The sequence below is a fragment of the Triturus cristatus genome, chromosome 1_2 (assembly GCF_964204655.1).
Source record: "Triturus cristatus chromosome 1_2, aTriCri1.1, whole genome shotgun sequence".
NCBI classification, from domain to species: Eukaryota; Metazoa; Chordata; class Amphibia; order Caudata; family Salamandridae; genus Triturus; species Triturus cristatus.
The window spans coordinates 275930512-275951569 of NC_140580.1; the positions used below are offsets into that span (position 1 = coordinate 275930512).

General features: G+C 46.5%; 1 protein-coding gene across 1 annotated transcript in view; it reads left to right on the top strand.

The window, feature by feature from the left end:
* Positions 1–21058, top strand: part of TLL2 (tolloid like 2) — a 2438103-nt gene that overhangs the window by 1873016 nt on the left and 544029 nt on the right. The window lies entirely within an intron of this gene.

Consider the following 21058-nt stretch of genomic DNA (forward strand, 5'->3'; position numbering starts at 1 on the left):
ACATGGTATGTCTTTGTGATGCGGAGTCTACATGTAGGCATTACAGATTAAAACCATTCCCAGTCTGAATGTATACTATAAAATATATATTGTACTTATTTTAATTTCAGGACGTCATGGATCCTTCTGGATCCTTTTTTAAGTGCACTCTGTTTATGGATTTGGTGCACTTACATTTATATTCACCACTAGGGTCCCAAAGATGGTTTCTTTGTTAGAAAAGAACACATTTAATTGCAGTCTGGTACTCTCATGCTGGGGGAAATATCACTGAAGAAACATCTGTTAGAAGTTTGCTCATTAAAACCCTCTCTTGGAGAGTGCATGTCATAGGGAGGACCAGAAGGAGTGCACTAGTTGCACAAGATTTGTGGAGAAAAGAGAAGTGGACAAAGGGGTGCTTATGTCACTCGGCATCAATAGACTAACAGCAGCTGTGTCACTGGCTCCTGGCTGGGAGGTAGTGGTGTATAACGTGTAGATTATGACCTGTATTGTTGATTTTCTTGTTACGTCTATGGAAGGAGAGAAACAAACAACTGAATTCAATGAATAAGATAACCCTTAAGTGCAGCTTGACCAGAGTATTGCATTCTTCTTTTCCCCTATTGATAACCTATGTTGAATAGGGTAAATAATTGAGAAACTTCTCAAGCACCTTCCACCCTCCGTCTGATGCCTCAAATATAACCCCTTTCTCTGGACTGTACAGCAGCGTTGACTAAGTAGTTCATCTCAGAAGAGCTGCATCTCCATGGCTTCATGTGATTGGATTGTATCCTGGCATGAGTTATTTCACTATCTTTAATCGGCCTCTACATTGCCTCTTCTCTCATTGCCACTTTTGCGCAATATTTTGGACCTCATGATCCCTTGATCCATCAGTCTGAACTGCCAGCTAGGAAGATCACTGTTCTTTGGCCCAGGTCTTCCTTCTATTACCTGGGCAAGTCCAGGTACCCATTTCTCTGTAGACATCATCCCTGCTTGTTCCCCTGCTGAGCTTCTGTCTTGATTCAAAAAGTGGTGTTTGGTTCTAGAAATCTCCTGACCTCTTTCAAACTGCCAGGAGTTTTTTAAGCCCTACAAGATCTAGCTGGGAGGTCCTAATTTGGGGTTCAGGCATGTGATTGCTTTCCTCTGCGTTCCAGCTGCTTTGCTGAGAATATTCCTCTCACATATGAATAGTGTTCCTGCTTTCTATATGAGGGATTCGCTTTCTATATGAGGCATAGGGTATTTCCTCCTTCAGGTATTCTAGGTGACATCTGGTTGGTTTAACCCCGTGGGTGCCATGAAAGTGACCTCCATATCGTTCATAACTGGATGCTATGGACGTGTAGGTCATGTCCACAGACCCAGCAGCTGATGCATACTGCTCTAGTGACTCTCTCTCACTTCTCCTTGGGTTGGAGCAGGAAACTCTGCTGCTCTGGGTCAGAGGGGTGTGACTGTCCTGCCCATGATGCGATTGTGCCAGTGTCATGTCATTATCAGGACTGGCACCCAGGAAACAGCATTCTCCTCGCCCCCAAACTGCCCCCTGGGAGGCAGAAAGTCCACTGATAAGGAAAATAAAAAAATAAGAAAAACAAATGGGTGTGGGTAGTCCACCAGGCAATGGGGCATTAAAGTCTTTCTGCTACCCCAAGGGGAAGATTGGGGACATACTGCCCTGAGGGGTGTTGAGAGCTCACTAGACATCAGGGACAATTGGTTTAGAAAAATAGAAAAGCAAAGGATTGGGGCTGGCCCACCATACCATAGGGCCATACCTCCACCACAGAAGGGAACATTAGAGTTTTTTTACCACCAATATAAGGTAAATTGGGTAATCTGCCATTCAAAGGGGTGGAAAGTCTACCAGACACCAGTGATTGAATTTATTGAAAAATAAACAAAAGGGTGAAGGCAGGCCTCTGTGGAATTGGTCCTAAAGGGGTAATATAGTATTTCTGCTCCCCCATACAGAAGGGAGATTAAGCGTGTTTGCACAGGTTTTACATTTGGGCAAAACAAATGGGTGGGGGCATCCTACCCTGGCATTGAGCAATACGCCCAACCTAGACGAGACAAATCTAGTCCTTCTGTCCTGAGGAAGGCAGAGAGAATGTTTGTCCCCTATGTGCCCCAGGGGCTAGAAAGCCCACTAGACACAAGGTATTTCAAAATGGTGCCAACACAAACAAAAGCATGGGGAGTAGCCCACCGTCACATCGGACCATGCCCCCTCCCCAGACAAGAAAATGGTGAAACAACAAAGGGTTGCTAGCATCTGACCCTGGCATTGGGCCAAACCCCGTGCCTAAAAGGGGCAACCCAGTTATTTTGGATGGGTGGGGTCTGTCATGTCCTGACACGAGGCCCGTCCCCTAAAGGCTCAACAGTATTCCTACTCCTCTGGGGACTAAAGCATCCCCATCACTATGGTAAGTAAGAAGTAATTTTGATCCTAATAGGCATTGTTTTTAACTCCTGGAGGGTTTGTTTAACCCCGGGAGGGAGATCCCCAAGCAGGGATCCACCCACTAGGCACCAGGGAGGGGAACAGCCCCCTGGGCAAAGGCCTTTGCTCCCCCATTAAATTCTGTCATAACCAGTTTTCCTGCCCCCCCCCCCCCCCTTCAGGAGGGGCAGAAAGCACACTAGGCTCCAGGGATTATGCTGGCTTTTTTATACGTAGAGATGTGGGCTACCCAGAATAGGCATACCAATGCCCCCCCTCCCAAAAAATAGCCACAGTCTTTCTGCCCCTCCCCCGAGCAGCAGAAAGCCCACTAGGCACTGACTTTATTTTCGCAATGCGTATAGCTGTGGAGTTTGGGGCCTAGCGCAGCCAGCACCTAGGGAAACATAGCAAAACTGTACATTTTTTAAACCTAGACACCATGGGGAAACCAGGATGGGGTGACTTGTGTGTCTCTCACCAGGTTCTGTTACCCAGAATCCTTTGCAAACCTTAAACATAGTAAAAACAAAAAGCGCATTTTCCTCACATTTCTGTGATGGAAAGTTCTGGAATCTAAGGGAGCAACAAACTTCCACCAATCCAGCATTCCCCCCAAGTCTCCCAATAAAAATGGTACCTCACTTGTGTGAGTAGGCCTAGTGCCAGTGACAAGAAATATCCCAAAACGAAATATGGACACCACATTTTTCCATTGAAAACTGACCCTTTTTTTTGTAATATGCCTAGCTGTAGATTCTGGACCCTAGCTCAGCTGGAACCTAAAGAAACGTAGCAAACCTATACATTTTTTAAACTTAGACACCATGGGAAATCTAGGATGTGGTGACTTGTGTGGCTCTCACCAGGTTCTGTTACCCAGAATCCCTTCCAAACCACAAACATTGTAAAAAAACAAACAATTTTCCTCACATTTCTGTGATGGAAAGTTTTGAAATCTAAGGGGAGCAATAAACTTCCACCAACCCAGCATTCCCCCAAGTCTCCCAATAAAAATGGTACCTCACTTGTGTTTGTAGGCCTAGTGCACATGACAGGAAACTGCCCAAAATGTACTGGTAAAACTTCAAAATTTTCGTTTACAAAATGACCTTGTTTTGCCAGGGAGTCACCTGCATTTTTGAGCTCGGGCTCAGCAGCCATCTACGAAAACTACCAATCCCAGGCATGTCTGAAAGCTAGACATCTGGGGGAGTCCAGGAAGGTGTGACTTGTGTGGATCCCCCAACGGTTTCCTACCCAGAATCCCTTGCAAATCTCAAATTTAGCTGAAAAAAATTCAGATTTTTCTCACATGTCCCGGTGGGAAAGGTGGGATCACCGAGCTGACACAAATTTCCTACGACCTTGCATTCCCCCAGGTCTCCAGATAACATTTTTACCTGCGACAGGCAAGGGCCTAAAAAGTATTGTGGACACATCAAAATTATCTATCACAAAACAACCTGGTTTTGCAAGGGGGGCACATGCATTTTTGGTCCCGGGCTCGGTGGCCATCTGGGGAAACCTACAAAACCCACACATTTCTGAAAGCTAGACACTCTGGGGAGTAGAAGGAGGTGTGTCTTGCATGGATCCCCTAATGTTTTCCTACCTAGTATCCCCTGAAAACCTCAAATTTAGCTAAGAAAATCACATTTACCTTACATATCTGTGTGGGATCACCGCGCAGGCAAAAATTTCCTAACACCCAGTATTCCCCTTGGTCTCCTGATAAAAATGATACCTCACTTGTGTGGGTGTCCAATGCAGAATCGCCTAAAAGCGTATTTAAAAAACAAATATAGTGCTTAGAGTTCGCTGTGCTATCCCCTCAATCGCTATGTTTTGGCCCTTCCCAGTCACAGGCCCTTGGCCTACCCACACAAGTTAGGTATTGTTTTACTCGAGAGACTTAGGGGAATGCTAAGTGGTAGCACATTTGCTCCGGCGAAGTGATCCCAGGCAGAAATGTGAGGAAAATGTGATTTTCTTTTTAGCTAAATTTGAGGTTTGCAAGGGTTTCTGGGTGGGAAAACATTTAGGGATCCACGCAAGTCAAATGCTCCCTGGACTCTCCCAGGTGTCTAGTTTTCAGAAATGTGTTAATTTAGTTGGTTTGGGTTGGGTTTGGTAGGTTTCCCTGGGTCACTGCTGAGCCTGGGCCAAAATACTGCCGCTACTACCATTGCCAAATCAGGTCATTTTTTGACAGGAAATGTTGATGTCTGCACATTGTGGTTTTGGGGCATTTTCTTTCGTTGGTGCTGGGCCCACCCACACAGGTGGGTGGCATATAGTTTTTATCAGGGGACCTGTGGGAACGCTAAATGGTATGAAATCTGTGGATTCCTGTTGACTTTCCCACACAGAAATGTGGAAAACGTGTTTTTATCCAATGTTTGAGGTTTCTAGGGGCTTCTGTGTGAAAAAAACTGGTCAAATCAATGTAGGTCACACCATTCTGGACTCCACTGAGAGTCTAGTTTTCAGAAATATCTGGGTTTGCTAGGTTTTCCTGGGTGGCGTCTGGCTGAGCTAGGGCCCTATTTCCGCAGCCATCCACATTGCAAAAAAAAGAGTTGAATTTGAGTGGAAAAATCTGATCTGTCCATGTTGTATTTTGGGCCTTTTCTGTGGCTGGAGCTAAGCCAACCCACACAAGTAGGGTATATTTTTTATCAGGAGATGCGTTAGAACGGTGGGTTGTTGGAAATTTGTGGATCATAACAGATTTAAAAAATGTTTCTCCTCCAAGGGTGTCTAGTTTTCATAATGTATTTTTATCCAATTTTTAAGGTTTGTAGGGGCTTCTGGGTGAAAAAACAGGTCAATGTAGGTCACACCATCCTGGATTTCATCGGGTGTCTAGGTTTCAGAAATGTCTGGTTTTGGTTGGTTTCCCTGAATGGTTGTCAGTTCATGTTGCACTCTGGATCCTTTCCTGTCATGCACGCTAGACCCAACATCCAAGTGGTGTACCATTTTTATTGGGAGCTGTGTGGAAGCACATAATAGTAGAACATTTGTTATATCCTTTTGGATTTCTCTGAATTTGTGGCTTTGTGGCTTCCAAATGTAAGCCAGTGTGCCTGAAAGAAGATATTTTGCAAATGCGCTTTGAATCACATTATAGTATGGGTAACCACAAATTCAGAGATGAACAAATAACCATTGTTCCTAAACTGAGTTTCTTGTGTACATTTCAGAAATGCATAGGATTCCTTAATGGCAATTTTTGATTCCTTATATTTACCATATGAATTGCTGTATAGTCAGTACACAGTGATAAAGTGCACCTCAGTTGTTGGCTTTGGGAATCAAGTGGTTTTTGGATAACCTACAAACCCTATATATCCCTGGTATCAGAAGGGTCTATTGTAATTTTGCTATTGTGATATACATTTTCAAAGTGAAACATTGTCATAAATTGTTGTTTTTCCTACTGATTTTCAGTATTTTTATTTCAACAAATAGTTTCTTTGGGAAAGACTTGATGGATCTACACAAATGATCCTTTGTTGAATTCAGAATTCTGCCTATGTTTCAGAAATGTATAGCTTTCTGGCACTGCCCAGGGGTTTCACATCTGGTTCTATCACAAAGACCAAGTAGTTTGCAACCACACAATTTAGGAAAAATGGCCGAGAGAATCTGAAAATCTGACTTTCAGCACACATTTGCTTGCACACTGAAAAGATTTGCTTACAATTACATTTCCTCATAGGCACAATTTCATACCTTTGAACATTCTATTCAAGGACCCATTATGCTGCGCACATTGTCCTTGGTTGTTGTTGTCTGTTTTGCGACAGCTCTGGGTGAGTAAAATAAACATGACAGCAGTACCAGAGTTCAGGCACAGTACGAATGGGTTCATTTTTATTATATAAACTGCACCAAACCTTTGTTTAGATAGAAGAGCATTTTGATGGATTGTTGTGGTGTGCCTGAATACTAACCCAGCTGAATTCCATCACCATCCCAAGAGGGACGGCAGCCTGCTCTACACCAAGACTGGCTACCAGATGACCCACGAACACAGGTAAGTGGGGAGTTAGACTACTCAGGGTATTCTGGCAGACCCACACACCCTATGCTTTCTTGGATAGGCAGCGCTAGGTAGGAGTACAATTATATGTAAGTGCACATTGGTTGAATAGTTTATTTTTTTACCATTCTTGCAATGCTGGTTACTATGCTCTGCTTTAGTCTACTCATTATTGCAGCCAATTCGTGTATTTCCTCTATCTCCCTTTGGGCATGCATGTGTTAACAATGAAAGGGTAGATCTGTTTCCACGATTTCCCTGGGGGGAATCCGGGTCATCATGTTCTGAGGTTGTGTACACCATCCAGTTTATGTAATTTACATCATTTACTTACAAAAAAGAATTCATTGTGGGCTCTTACTGTAGCAGGGGCCTGTCCCTGGGGGTTGTCAAGTGTTTTTACACAGAGCGTGGAAGTATTTATTAAGGGACGCAGAGGTACCTGGCTCAAGCCTGTCACAAACAGTTTATTAGGCCGATTTTAAGGGTTCAAGAAACCAGTGGGGGGCTAAAGGTCCAGCTAGGGTCAGTTTGTGAAAAGCAAAAAAAACGGAACTGTCTCACAAAATCGATGGGGGAGCTGAAGCTGTTTTCTTGTATTTAAGTTGAAGCACTGCATAAGACTGTGTTTGCAAGCAATTTACCCGTCTCCCATCCGGCTCCTTGCCCATTCCCATCATATACGGTTGCTTCTAAGCATTGTGTAGCTTTGCACTACCCTCCCTTGCCGCTGTCCGTGTTGCCTGCCTGTGCTTCCTCCTACTAGTAATACTAGATGTCCCACATTAAACCATAGTTCTGGGAGTTCTCACTTGCCTACTAGGTGACAGTTTTTGAAGCTGCAAGCTGGACAATGTAAATTTAGCCACTGGTTAAGACATTATATACTGGCTGGGCCAACCCAGCTTTTCAGACTTTAAAGAAATATAAAATATGATCCATTAACACTTGACAATCCCCTGCAGACAGGCCCATACTGTAATAACAGCCCACACTGGAAAACATGTAAAAGTAAATTATTTAAATTATAAAAACTGGATGCACACAAGAAATGTCTTTTAAACTGTTTTTACTTTAGCTGCGACTTTCAGACATTCTCATCCCCACAACAGAAGAATTGTATGAGAGGGTATTGATTGGAAAAAAAAAAGGATAAAAAAGTTTTGAATCCCCTATTTTGAGTTAAAACAAATATAATAATTATGGGCTTCATAATATCTGCATCTATATGTGAGATTTATACTAACAGATTGTGTTTTGATGGCAGAGCGAGACAAAAACGCAGTACGACACGGGTGCCCTACTGACAACCCCTGTGATCTCAGACACCGCTATTTTGGCTGTAAAAATGTAAAGCTGTTTCTGTGAGCCTCTGGTAAGGAACGAGGCAGTTGTGTGGTAGGGGCAGAGCATATATTATCTGAGTTATTTATGCACATTCTGCCACAGGAGTGCCATGACATGCCTCAACCCTACTATGAAGGGAATGGTGTGCGGGGGAGGGGGCTTTACACAGGCTGCAAAGAGAGCATGGAATAGAATGGAAACAAGCAAAAAGAAAAAAAAACATCTGTTCTAGAAATGAAAGTGCTGAATGTATATTAGTGATACTGAGAGATGTGATAAGTCTTAGTTTATCACAGAGCTATTTTTCACTCTCCTTTGGTGTAATGTAGAAGAATTGCAGATGATCTGTGGTAGAGAAGGCAAAGAAACATGGATGGAAAAAAATAATAAAATGGGCTATGGAGGTAGAAACAAGCAAGGGGAGTCGGAGGAGGAAGAAATAGTACCTGAAACATGTTCGGAGCAGCGATGGACACTGATTAAGTTGAATCAATCTGTGCTTTGTCCCTGCTTCACAGCAAGTATCGGAAGAGGTGTTTCAGCTGCACTGCTTAATTAAGACAGATGTAAGAAAGAGTGACACTGAAGCAGACAAATGGTAAGCAATAGGTGGGCTACAAGCCCTTTTAGTAAACTGTGGTGTCTCACATGCAAGATGCTTGTGCTAGCACACACTCTCGAAAGATCAACCCTAAAAGCAAAACACCACAATGTACAGATCAGAACCTCCCTACTAAGCTTTAATTCAGGAAAGATTTGAAGAGCAATGCATTTTAATGCCTTCAATGGTCCTCCTCACTCTGAACTCAGCAGTCTCTGTACTCATCCTGTTAAGAATCACCAGTTATAGTTTTCTGTCTTGGACCCTGCACAATGCTCCATTGTCCCTTTCTTATTTTGGGTATACATATCTGCCTTAAGATATGCATACATCAAGATTCTGTTTCATACCTCGAACCACAACTTTGTGGTGGGGCTATAGGTGGCTCCACGAAGAGTCCCAAGAGGACCTCTGCTAATGAACTAATAGGCAATGGTTTTCCACCTGAAATAATGGACCCTCCAGGAATTTCTGTCAAGTGTTCACTCAGGATGCACAGCACAACACTAAAAAGTAGGATGCCTCTCAATATGCAGACTCAGGCAACTATTCTACCAATGAAATGGTAGCTTTTGTTTTTCAAAGGTAATGTTCTAAACATCCAAACATTAAAACTAGATGAGATGTAAATACAAATAAAGCGTGATTTTCCATTTAATGGATGCTGATGAAGTTGGCAACGAAAGCCGTCACTTTCAAGTTAATCACCAGCACTGCAATTTCAGCAGAAACTAATTTTGATTTTTGCAGCAGGTGAAATCTGAAGAGAGCAGATGTAGTAGATGCACTCATTAAGATTTTTTTAAGGCTTAGTCCTTTCACAGCAATAGTACCAAGCGTTCGTATTGCCTGAGCACCATTTGCCCCAATTAATAGCTGTAAATTGGGTGAAGAATTGAGGAACACTGAGTGATTTAGTCTGAAGTACGATAGACAAATAAAAAGAAACTAATATGATGATTTGATCAAGAGCATTCACCCTGATTAAATGTTTGAAGTTAGTTTAATACAAAAAAAATACAAACTGATCTGTAAACGTTCTTCAATAAGCAGAACGGACATTGCCTTTATCAGTAGAAAAGGCATGGCCTATCCTCACTAAGACCTAAATTATAATGCTGGTCAGACGAGTGTCTGACTGACATCATAGCGGGATCGGGACCAGCCAATGGGTAGTCTGCAGTCCTGCCTGCCAAATTATTATAAGACCACCGTGTAGGTGGCCGAAAACATGCCCTTTGGCATTGAGGCTGGTGCTGCGACCCAGTAAAGGGCCGCAACACAAGCCCCAAATTGCAAAAGGCATATTTACAAACTTCCCTGCACCATGTGCCAGACATCGCACTGTGCCTGCCACACGGAGCATGGATGTTTGGCTCATAGCAGAGGCCCAGGGGTGATATGGGCCCTGCTAGGAGCCCCAAAAGTCCCTTTATGACAGCCTTTCTATGGCTATCGGACCGCCACGCAAAGGCTGTCGGAAAGGGACATCAAAAACCTGCCGGCAGTTCCTGCGCAGGTACCACCACCATTCAGAGATTACTAATCCGACCGCAGCCCCGATGGAATCTCCAATCCTGTCGGAGGCGGCGGTCTTCCCCCCTTCCCCCGACTACAGTGCTCTGACCACTGGTATCATAATCCGCCGGTTGTACTGCAGCCCTCGATGTCAGGTGGACCGCCACCAACGGCCTGTCAGTGGTCCGTCCAACATCATAATTGCGCCCTACATTTTTAGACAGAGTCTGGAGGAAGTATGCCCTAAACATAAGGGACTGTATTGAGAGTGCATTCCTGCATTCAACCGAATCATTTTGCACAAGTTTCAGCACAAAAAAAGACAAACATTGCACTAGATCATTTCAGGTTATACTAGCCTTCCACAAAAAAATAACTCAAATCACATATTAAATGAGAGACATGTGGGTGACGGGATTTGACGGTGCTGGAAAACCCATCAGAACGTGCCATAAGAAACATAAGGCAAGATTTATAAAGATAGGATTCACAAAGAGTGGTCATGATTAGCACACCAATGTTTTGCTAATTCTGTGTTTTTCTGCAAACCGACCTCAGTACTGATATGTCCCTTCAGAATAGTGATTGCTAATGTTGCAAATGGTTTCCATAACACATTTAGCCATTATATAATATATCACTGAATCGCTAAATGGATTCATTACATTAAAAAAACACATTTCCATGAGGCAAATTGCAGGGATTGTTACCATGAAATGAATTTGTAGATCTGGCCCCATTGTGCATTACAGACACCTCGTTGATGTGTCATGGTCTGATGTTATGTATACAGATCAGAGGACTATCTTTCATAATGTTGTTGGCCTGTTCATCCTTGTCAATTTTACAATGGTGACCTCTAATTATACATTAATCTAACTGGAGAATTAAACAATGCTAAACAATTAGAGAGAAAGGGTTTCAACAAAAGTGATACTCCCAGTCCCCTGATGATATAAACTATAAACAATAGAAGGAATATACCATGAAGAAAGAGGAAATCAATGATATACGACGAGGGTGAAAAAACGGAAAATGTATTCCTTTTTTAAAAAGACCCCTCACTCACCAACCTAGTTGGTGACATGCTTCATCATAGGGGTCCCACCCAAGTAGCAGAATGCTACCCGGGTGTGCTTCAACACCTGATTAAAGTGGAGCAGGTTATTCGCAAAGATGGTGCAGGTGGGTGAAAAAGTGAGTTTAAAATTGTCTTTATTGTACTCCCTAAATTTTTAATATGGAGCAATAAGACAAGATTAAAACCAAGGTGTGATACCAGAGTAGGCTAAATTGACCTGATGTATCTACATAAAATGGTGATCGTGGTGGTCTACATGTTTCAACCTATTAGTGATATTACTAGGTTTTCTTCAGGACCTATACAAAGACCCGAGAGGTATGCACACACTAAGGTGCACCACGTCTATGGGTCACTCGTGAACCATGCCTTGTACTTACGGTATGGTAACCTCTCAGCCTTCTGTGAAAGGAAAACAATCTGGAAAATGAATGGACAGTCGCACAAAGTTCAATTTATTACCGTGTCATTACATCCTCTCATTCATGTCTTCATTGTGTGAGCTTTTTTTACGTGGTACGCGCAGTGTTACACACACACCATGCACGACATACAGTTAGGGCATTGTGAATTCACATAATACTGGTGATGATATACCATTCTTGAACAGGAGTGTAAACCCACCCCTATTCGTATGAACATACCCACATTAAAAAAATTTCAAGTGGGTGTCTCAATGCTCAACACAAAGTGAGCATGCTTTTTTGTCGGAGCTATTCAAATATACTTGTGCACATCTAGTGCCAATGCGAACAGACTGTGCAAGCACGGGGAGAAACGGGAATCAAGACTAAGGCTTACTAGAGACTAGATCCTGTCTCGCCTCATGGAGGCGGTGGGGGGCGCTGGCTCTAGTCTCACTCTGTGAATGTAAAATTTAAAGAAGTATTGCGGTTTTGCTGACCCATGCCTTAAAAAAGTGAGATCATGGTCAAGTGGAGTCCACCCGAGTTAGAGATATACCCATTTCGTCAAACCATGCTTCCCGTTTCTCAACCTAGCTAGACGCCCTACACAGAGTCCCGAGGATCCCTTGGTGAGCGTCCCCATGGTTTTTAACCCGGAGAAGTGGCGGTGTATTTCCTGACACGTGACGCGCAATCGAGTGGTGACGTAAAAGGGCCGTGGTTGAGGGCGGGTCAACTTCATTTCAATGTGCAATGGAAAACAGCCTTAACCCCTCGCGTGCGTGCGTCGGCCAACGGTCGTTGCGAGCACTACCTCGGTAGTGCTGCGCACGTCCGTTGGCCGACGCGGCCCCGTCCGCGCCATAAATCACCCGCATCGTGGTGGAATTTACGCCGCGGTTAACGGGTAAAAGCCGATTTGTAAATATTGCCTGAGCTGTTAAAAACATTCAAGGAGAATGTAAAAATGTCCCAAAACTTTTTAGAACAAGCAGTCTGGTTGGCCTGGAGGAAGTGCTCAGTCAGTTTAGTTGGCACTTTCTTGAACCTGACTGTGCTACGATGTTCACGTATCCTTTGTTTGATTTTTCTTCCAGTCATACCAACATAACGTAGGCCGCATGGGCATGTTATGAAGTAGACAATGTTCATGCTGTTGCAGTTAGTGTGTGCCCATTGTGTCCAAATCTTCCCAAGTTAAAGGTTCAGAGTTTTTGTTGCAGTAGTTAGATGTCACACACTGCAATTGAATTGTCGCAGGGGAAGTGGCCCATAATGTTAGGTAGGCCCCATGCGTTCAAGGACAGGTGGTTACCAGTCTGTCTTTAAGACTCCTTGCCTCCCTGAAGGAAAATAAGGGTTTTTTCCAGTGTAGGGTTCCTGTCTGGAGAATCCCCCAGTGCTTGCTGATAGAACGTGTCACCTGGTTGGAGACCGTGCTACATGTCGTACCGCATGTCAATGGTATGTCTTTCACTGTGGTTCTTTTTTCTTCTAGGAGGGTATCCTGATGTTGGTTCTGTGCACATTTCTAGCAAGTGTTCAGTATTTTATCAGGGTATCCTCTCTCCGAGTTTTTTGGAGAGGTCGGCTGCTTGGGTTCAGTAGTCGGAGACTTTGCTACAATTGCGCCTTAATCTGAGGTATTGTCCATAGGGCAAATTTTCCCTCCGTGCCCTGGGATGAAAGCTCTCGAACCTAAGCAAGTTGTTTTTCGCAGTTGGTTTGTGGTATGTCCGTGTTTCCCGTTTTCCTTAGTGATAACGATGTCAAGGAACACCATCATGTTGTGGTCCATCGAGTGGGTGAACCTCAAGTTTCTGTCACAAGTGTTGATATATGGGATGAAATCCATTAGGATGTTACTCAGTCTTTGCCAAATGGCAAGGACATCATCAATGTATCTCTTCGAAAACACAATGTGTGAGGAGAAAGGGTTGGCATCAACTAATATATATATTTCTTATCAAAATCAAAGACGTAAAGCCCTGCCACACTCTGGGTGAAGGTGCTTCCCATTAAAGTCCCACCGGTTTGGAGGTACAGATCCCCCTCAAATTCAAAGTAGTTTCTTTTAAGGGCTAACGTGGCGCACTCGAGGATGAAATGTTTCCGTGTTGTGTACGTCCATTCTGTATCGTTCAGAGCCTTTCTGAGCACTTCCAGGGTGTCATCCTGAGGGATACTGGTATAAAGGCTTTCGATGTCGAAGCTCACCAGGATCATTGTCTCACCCACAGTAATATCCTGTAGGAGGTTGAGTAAACTCTTAGGGCCAGATGTAGGTAAAATCAAATTTGCGAATCCTTAATAGCGAATTTTACCGATTCGCTATTAAGGACTCGCAAAAATGAATGTAGGTAGGAATCGCTGAAATATTAGCGATTCCTTAACATTCCTCAATAACGAATCGCAAATTGAGATTAGCTAATAAGGAATACCTACCCATTCATTTCTATAGGCTAGGAGGCCCATTGGAATGAATGGGAAGATATGCATTATTAGCAATTCGCTATTAACAAATGGCAAATAGCGGGCGCTATTACAAGGGTGCCAGGGTGTCAAAAGGACACCCTGTTGCACTTCTGAAATATGCATGTGTGCATATTTGGCGCACATACATGCCCTAAGGGCATGAATGTGTGCCACATGGCACTTTAAAAAATGCAAAAAAATGTTTTTTAAAAGGAAATCGCTAATTACCACCAACTTGAAGTTGGTGGTAATTAGCAATTCCTTAAGGCTAAAGTGCACTTACTTTGTGCTACTTACATTGCATTTAAGGAATCGCAATTTCCGATTCCTTAATTGCAAGAGCAAAATAAGGAATCGCAATTTTGCGATTCCTTATTTTGCTAGTAGGTTTAAACTCACCTACATTGCTCGCAGCCAAACACTGGAATTCTGCTAATTTCAGCGTTAACGATCGCTATTTGGCCACCTACATCTGGCCCTTAGTGTCCTGTAAATAGGTTTCTGTGTTTTGTACCAGGGTTTTCAGAAAATAATCACAAAAGCGTGATAGGGGTTCAAGGAAAGATCTATGAACGTTGAATACCTCATAACATGCCCATACAGCCTACATTACGTTGGTATGACTGGAAGAAAAATCAAACAAAGGATATGTGAACATCGTAGCACTGTCAGGTGCAAGAAAGTGACAACTAAACTGACTGAGTACTTCCTCCAGGCCAACCACACTACAAATGACATGAAATGGACAGTTATAGAACAAATCAGAACCAGCGAACAGACTCAACAATGCTTTTTTGAAAAAGATCAACATTGGGTATATAGATTGTCTTCACACAAGAATGGGTTAAATGATAATATCCTGTGGAATTCTGTGAAACAGAGATAACATTCCCATTGGCCCCTTCTTCTACGTGAGACAGAACGTTTTTTGCCCTGCCTTCCACCACTGTTATTTTTGCAGACTGTGTCCCCAAGAACTAGGTTATGCCACTTATATAGAGGGATACATATCGTGAGCACCATACAATCAGTTGTAAGGAATGAGATCAACTTATCTTTAACACAACGACACACCTATTCGTTAACAAGCTGTTAAATTTCTGACTGCTTGTTCTAAAAGGTATTGGGACATTTTTACATTCTCCTTGAATATACAGCTCAGGTAATATTTACAAATCAGCATTGAGGCTGTTTTCCATTGCACAGTGTAATGAAGTTGACCCTCCCTCAACCACGCCCCTTTTATATCATCACGTGATCACGCGACGACCTAACGCGTCACGTGTCAGGAAATACACCGCCACCTTTCCGGGTTAAAAACAATGGGGACGCTCACCGAGGGATCCTCGGGACTCCGCGCAGGGCGTCTACCTAGGTTGAGAACGGGCGGCATGGTTTGACGAAGTAAATGGATCTCTAACACAGGTGGGCTCCTCTTGACCCTGATCTCACTTTTTTAAGGTATGTGTCAACAAAACCGCAATACTGCTTTAAATTTTACATTCACAGAGTGTGACTAGAGCCAGCGCCCCCACCCCCCCCAGTCTCCATGAGGCGAGACAGGAGCTAGTCTCTAGTAAGCCTTAGTCTTGCATCCCCTTTCCCCACGTGTTTGCACAGTCTGTTCGCATTGGCACTAGATGTGCACACGTATATTTGAATAGCTCCGACAAAAAAGCACACTCCCTTTGTGTTGAGCATTGAGACACCCACTTGAAAAATGTTTAATGTGGGTATGTTCACACGAATAGGGGTGGGTTTACTCTCCTGTTCGAGAATGGTATATCATCACCAGTATTATATGTATTCACAACGCACTAACTGTATGTTGTGCATGGTGTGTGTGCAAATCTGCACGTGCCATGTAAAAAAAGCTCACAATGAAGCCACGAATGAGAGGAATGTAATGATCAGCACACGATAATAACTTGAACTATGTGTGACTGTTTATTTATTTTCCAGATTGTTTTCCTTTCACAGAAGACTGAGAGGTTACCATACCCTAAGTACACGGCATAGTTCACGAGTGACCCAGAGACGTGGTGCACCTTAGCGTGTGCATACCGCTCGGGTCTTTGTATAGGTCCTGAAGAAAACCTAGTAATATCACTAACAGGTTGAAACATGTAGACCACCACGATCACCATTTTATATAGATACCGTAGGTCAATTTAGCCTACTCTTTGCATCACACCTTGGTTTTAATCTTGTCTTATTGCTCCATATTAAAGATTTAGTGAGTACAATAAAGACAATTTTAAACTCACTTTTTCACCCACCTGCATCATCGTTGCGAATAACCTGCCCCACTGTAATCAGGTGTTGTAGCACAGCCGGGTAGCATTCGGCTACTCGGGTGGGACCCCTATGATGAAGCATGTCACCAACTAGGTTGGTGAGTGAGGGGTCTTTTTAAAAACACTTTTTCCTTTTTTCACCCTTGTCGTATCTCATTGATTTTCTCTTTCTTCAGGGTATACTTCTATTGTGTATAATGAATTAAACAATGCTTCAACTGCATCAAACACTGGATGTTAACAAGCTTTTCCCAAGGCCATCATGGAAAAAGACACTGTTATTAATTTGCTGTAATTATAAATATACTTAGGTACTTTCATTTAAATGTTCTTTTGCTTCTTAAGGAGTGATTTGTTATTTCAAGGTTTCTATGTGAGTAAGTTAATGGAACCAATGTCGTAAAAATCTACCTGATTACTAAGGGTCCACTCAGAATTCGGTTGTTGTGTTGTTTGTTTACGCTACTAATACTACGAGCACTGATAAACCCCAAACTATAAAATGCTGATTCCCTCTAACCTGGTCTCCCAGAGTCCATCCTCACCTTCTATTACTTCAACTCTAACTGTTGAAATCCTTTCAGTTGAGTTCTGAAGATCAAGTACAAACTTGGAGGTCACGGAATTGGCTAGCTCTAGCTGCCACAATTACTTGCAAATCCTTCTGTTTTCTTCTTTACTGTTTTTCCTCCCCTTTATTTAGACACAAGAGTTAAGTCTTTTGTTCCATTTTGCCTCTACTCTTTTCTACCTGGGACTGCCTTGCGTACAGGCCTATAACATTATAAGTAGTGGGCGAAGATTAATTCATGTGTGGGCCAGTCTTATGTAGTGACTTGCCAAAATTTTGACATCTGAAAGAAACACGTTAGTTAGATTCCTCACCTTAGAATATCCCCAGGCGTCAGACTGGATCCGGAAGATTTTTCGTCAGCAATACCCCTTGCGCGTTGCTAGGCGTCGTCTGCGGCTCCGCGTCCGTCGTCGGCGTCGTGCGCCGGAATGACGTCGTCGGAGTACTTAGACGCCGCCCTCGCGCGCTGACGTCAGTTCTTCTTTTTTCCGCGCCAGTAAGCGCAGATCCGGGAGAGCTACCCCTTTAGTCACTTTTTGACTAACTTTTTTCGATCCTTTTTGATCTTGTCTCGACTCCGGTGCCGGTAGGATGCCTGGTTTTAAAGCCTGTGCTGACTGCAACCGCTTGATGTCGGTTACGGACCATCACCGCCGGTGCCTTTACTGCTTGGGCCTCGACCACGGCGCGGCGTCGTGTTCGGACTGCAAGGCCCTGACCTCGAAGGCTAGATGGGAGCGGTCCCGTAAGCTTCTCGAGCTTCGCCACTCGGCTCCGCGCCCCTCTCGATCCCGGTCCAGGAGGAGGTCCAAGGATCGGTCGCGGAGCCGCAGCCGACGTCATCATCGATCGTCTGGCTCCAAGTCTTCTGGTAAGTCGAAGCACTCCAAGAAGTCCAAGAGGCGACACCGCTCTTTCAGACTCCCCACGCCGGTCGCGCGACTCGGCCGAGGGTCAGGGTGGTTCCACCCCCGCGGCTCCTGCGGAGCCGCAGGCGCCGCGCAAGTCCCCATACCCGCCGGTCCCTGGGACTGACGCGACGCCGGCGGAAGTCAGTGCCTTCCTCTCGGCCATGAGGAACCTGGCTCCGCCGTCGACGCCCGCTGGCGCGCCTTCGGGCCCCGCGGACCCGACTGGGCAACCTTGCCTGCCGGCGGCTCCGGCCCCGGTGCCGTCGACGGCTCCGGCCTCGACGCCGCAAGCGCCCGAGGGACCCGTTCCCGAGTCCCCGCCGACGCCGGTCGACCTCGTCACGCCTCCTCCACCGGCGTCGACACCGGTTCCACCCCCGACGCCGGCTCCGCTCGGCGTCGAGCCCCGTTTCAGCCCCGGTCCGGGCCCGGCTCCATTACGGCGTCGATGGACGCCGCGTTCGGCGCCACTGGAGACACATTTTGTCTATTGCCCGGCTCCGATCCTTCCTCCTGCATACCAGGAATCGGATGATGGGGGCGAATGGGAGAGATCCGAGGATCCTATGGCCGTTCAGGCTCAACTGTCACAGGACTGGGCAGATGAACTGGGGGAGGCCAGTGGTCTGGATACCTCTCCAGACACTGGATTCATCTCTCCTCCGACTGTGGCTTCGGAGGAGGGTGCTGCTTTCTCTGTGGTGCTGCGCAAGGCGGCCGCAGCCCTTGGGCTCGAGCTACCTGCCGTGGCTGTGAGGACTAACGTCCTCACTGAGGTGCTTCAGTCTGCAGCAAGCTCCACTGAGCCTCTGCTGCCATTCAATGAGGCCCTCACTGACGTTCTGCAGGGCACCTGGTCCAAGCCCTCCATAGTCCCTCCTGTGGACAGGAACGTCGCCAGGCGCCACCGTCCTGCTCCGGGCGACCCCAGTTTTCTGTCCCAACACCCTACCCCCGAGAGCCTGGTTATCCAGGCCTCTACCTCCCAATCCTCCTTCCCGACCGCTCCGCCGGACCGGGATTCCAAGAGACTGGAACAGTTCGGCAAAAAGCTGTTCTCCTCCCTTAGTTTGGGCCTGCAGTCTTTGAACACCGCCTGTCTCTTGGACCGTTATTCCCACTCTCTGTGGGATACGGTGGAGGACGTGCTGCCCCTGTGTCCGGAGGAGGTCCAGACACGACTTACCCAGGCTCTGGCCGATGGGAGGGATGCAGCACGACATGCTATCAGATGTGGGCTTGACACTACGGACTCGCTGGGTAGGGCGATTTCTACCTCGGTGGCGCTTAGACGTCACGCTTGGCTGCGGTCCACGTCCTTTTCGGGCGATGTCCAGAGCACCCTCATGGACATGCCCTTTGATGGCACTCGCCTATTCGGCGAGAAAGCGGACAGTGCGCTGAATCGCTTTAAGGACTCCCGGGCTACGGTCAAGTCCTTGGGCCTCTCGGCCCCGCGGACGCAAACTTCCACCTTTCGCCCCTTTCGTGGCCAAGGAAGGGGGCCTCCTCATGTACGCCTAGCCACCAGCCGCAGAACCAACCTGCGCGCGGTCGCGGACGTGGTTTCCGCCGAGGCGGTTCTGGAGGACGACGCGGTCAGCCCACATCCACCCCGGCAGCATCCGTCTCAAAGCCTTCCTAGTCCGAGCTTTCAGGCCCATTCCACGCCAGTGGGCAGCAGAGTTCGCCATCACCTGCTCCACTGGCTGTCCATCACATCGGACAGGTGGGTGCTGCAAATCGTCCGAAGGGGCTACTCCCTCCCCTTCGAGACGACCCCTCCAGCCATGCCACCGCAGCACCACCGTATCTCGGGGGATCATTTGCATCTTCTCCACGAGGAGGTTTCGGCCCTCTTGGCCAAGGGGGCCGTCGAGCGCGTTCCGAGCCCAGAAGTAGGTCATGGTTGTTATTCCCACTACTTTCTGGTTCCCAAGAAGGGCAAAGGGGGCCTACGCCCTATCTTGGACCTCCGGAACATCAATGCCTTCCTCCGGAAGGAAAGGTTCAAGATGTTAACTTTGGCTCAGGTTCTAGCTGCCCTAGACCCTGGAGACTGGATGGTAGCGTTGGACTTGCAGGACGCATATTTCCACATTCCCGTCCTGCCGGCCCACCGGCGTTACCTGCGGTTCACGGTGGGCCAAGAGCACTTTCAGTTTACCGTGCTCCCCTTCGGCCTCACCAGTGCCCCTCGGGTGTTCACGAAAGTGATGGCGGTGGTCGCAGCTCATCTGCGCAGATCAGGGGTTCCAGTCTTCCCCTATCTCGACGACTGGTTGTTGAAGGCGGGCTCGCCCCAGGCAGTCGTCTCCCACCTCCAGACTACGGCGGATCTCCTGCATTTGCTGGGGTTTTCCATCAACGTGCCGAAGTCACACCTGAGTCCCTCTCAGAAGCTCCTCTTCATCGGAGCGGTTCTCGATTCGGCGCAGTTCCGGGTCCATCCACCGGAACAGCGGGTCCGGGATATTCAGGCCCTGATTCCCATCTTTCGGCCTCTATCCTGGGTTTCGGTCAGGCTAGTGTTGCGGCTTCTGGGGCTGATGGCGTCCTGCATCCTACTAGTGCGGGCTCTGCAGTGGGACCTGAAGTTTCAGTGGGCCCAGCATCACGGCAACCTGTCCGACCATGTCTTGATCTCGGAGGTCACTGCACAGCAGTTGCAGTGGTGGCTCACGGACCGCGATTGGGTCACGGGCAAGAGCCTCTCCCTTCCCCAACCGGAGCATGTCGTAGTGATGGATGCGTCCCTCCTGGGTTGGGGTGGCCATATGGGAGAGGCGGAGATCAGAGGCCTCTGGTCTCCGGCGGAGTCTCGTCTCCACATCAACCTTTTGGAGTTGAGAGCGATCCGACTTGCACTGAAAGCCTTCCTTCCCTCTGTCAGGGGAAGTGTCGTGCAGGTGTTCATGGACAACACCACCGCCATGTGGTATTGCAACAAACAAGGCGGGGTGGGGTCATGGACCCTTTGTCAGGAGGCTCTGCGCCTCTGGACATGGCTGGAACACCAGGGTGTCACCCTAGTGGTTCAACATCTGGCGGGCTCTCTGAACGCCAGAGCAGACGAACTCAGCCGCCAGTGCATGATGGATCACGAATGGCGTCTGAACTCCGAGGTGGCGCAAGGTCTCTTTCAGCAGTGGGGAGAGCCTTGGTTAGATCTATTCGCCACCGAAGAGAACGCGGAATGTCAGCAGTTCTGCGCGTTGGAATTTCCAAGGCGGCACTCGCTCGGCGACGCTTTTCGTCACGAGTGGAGTTGCGGTCTGTTGTACGCCTTTCCGCCTATACCACTTCTGCCCAGAGTGCTGAAGAAGATCAGGCACGACCGGGCCCAAGTC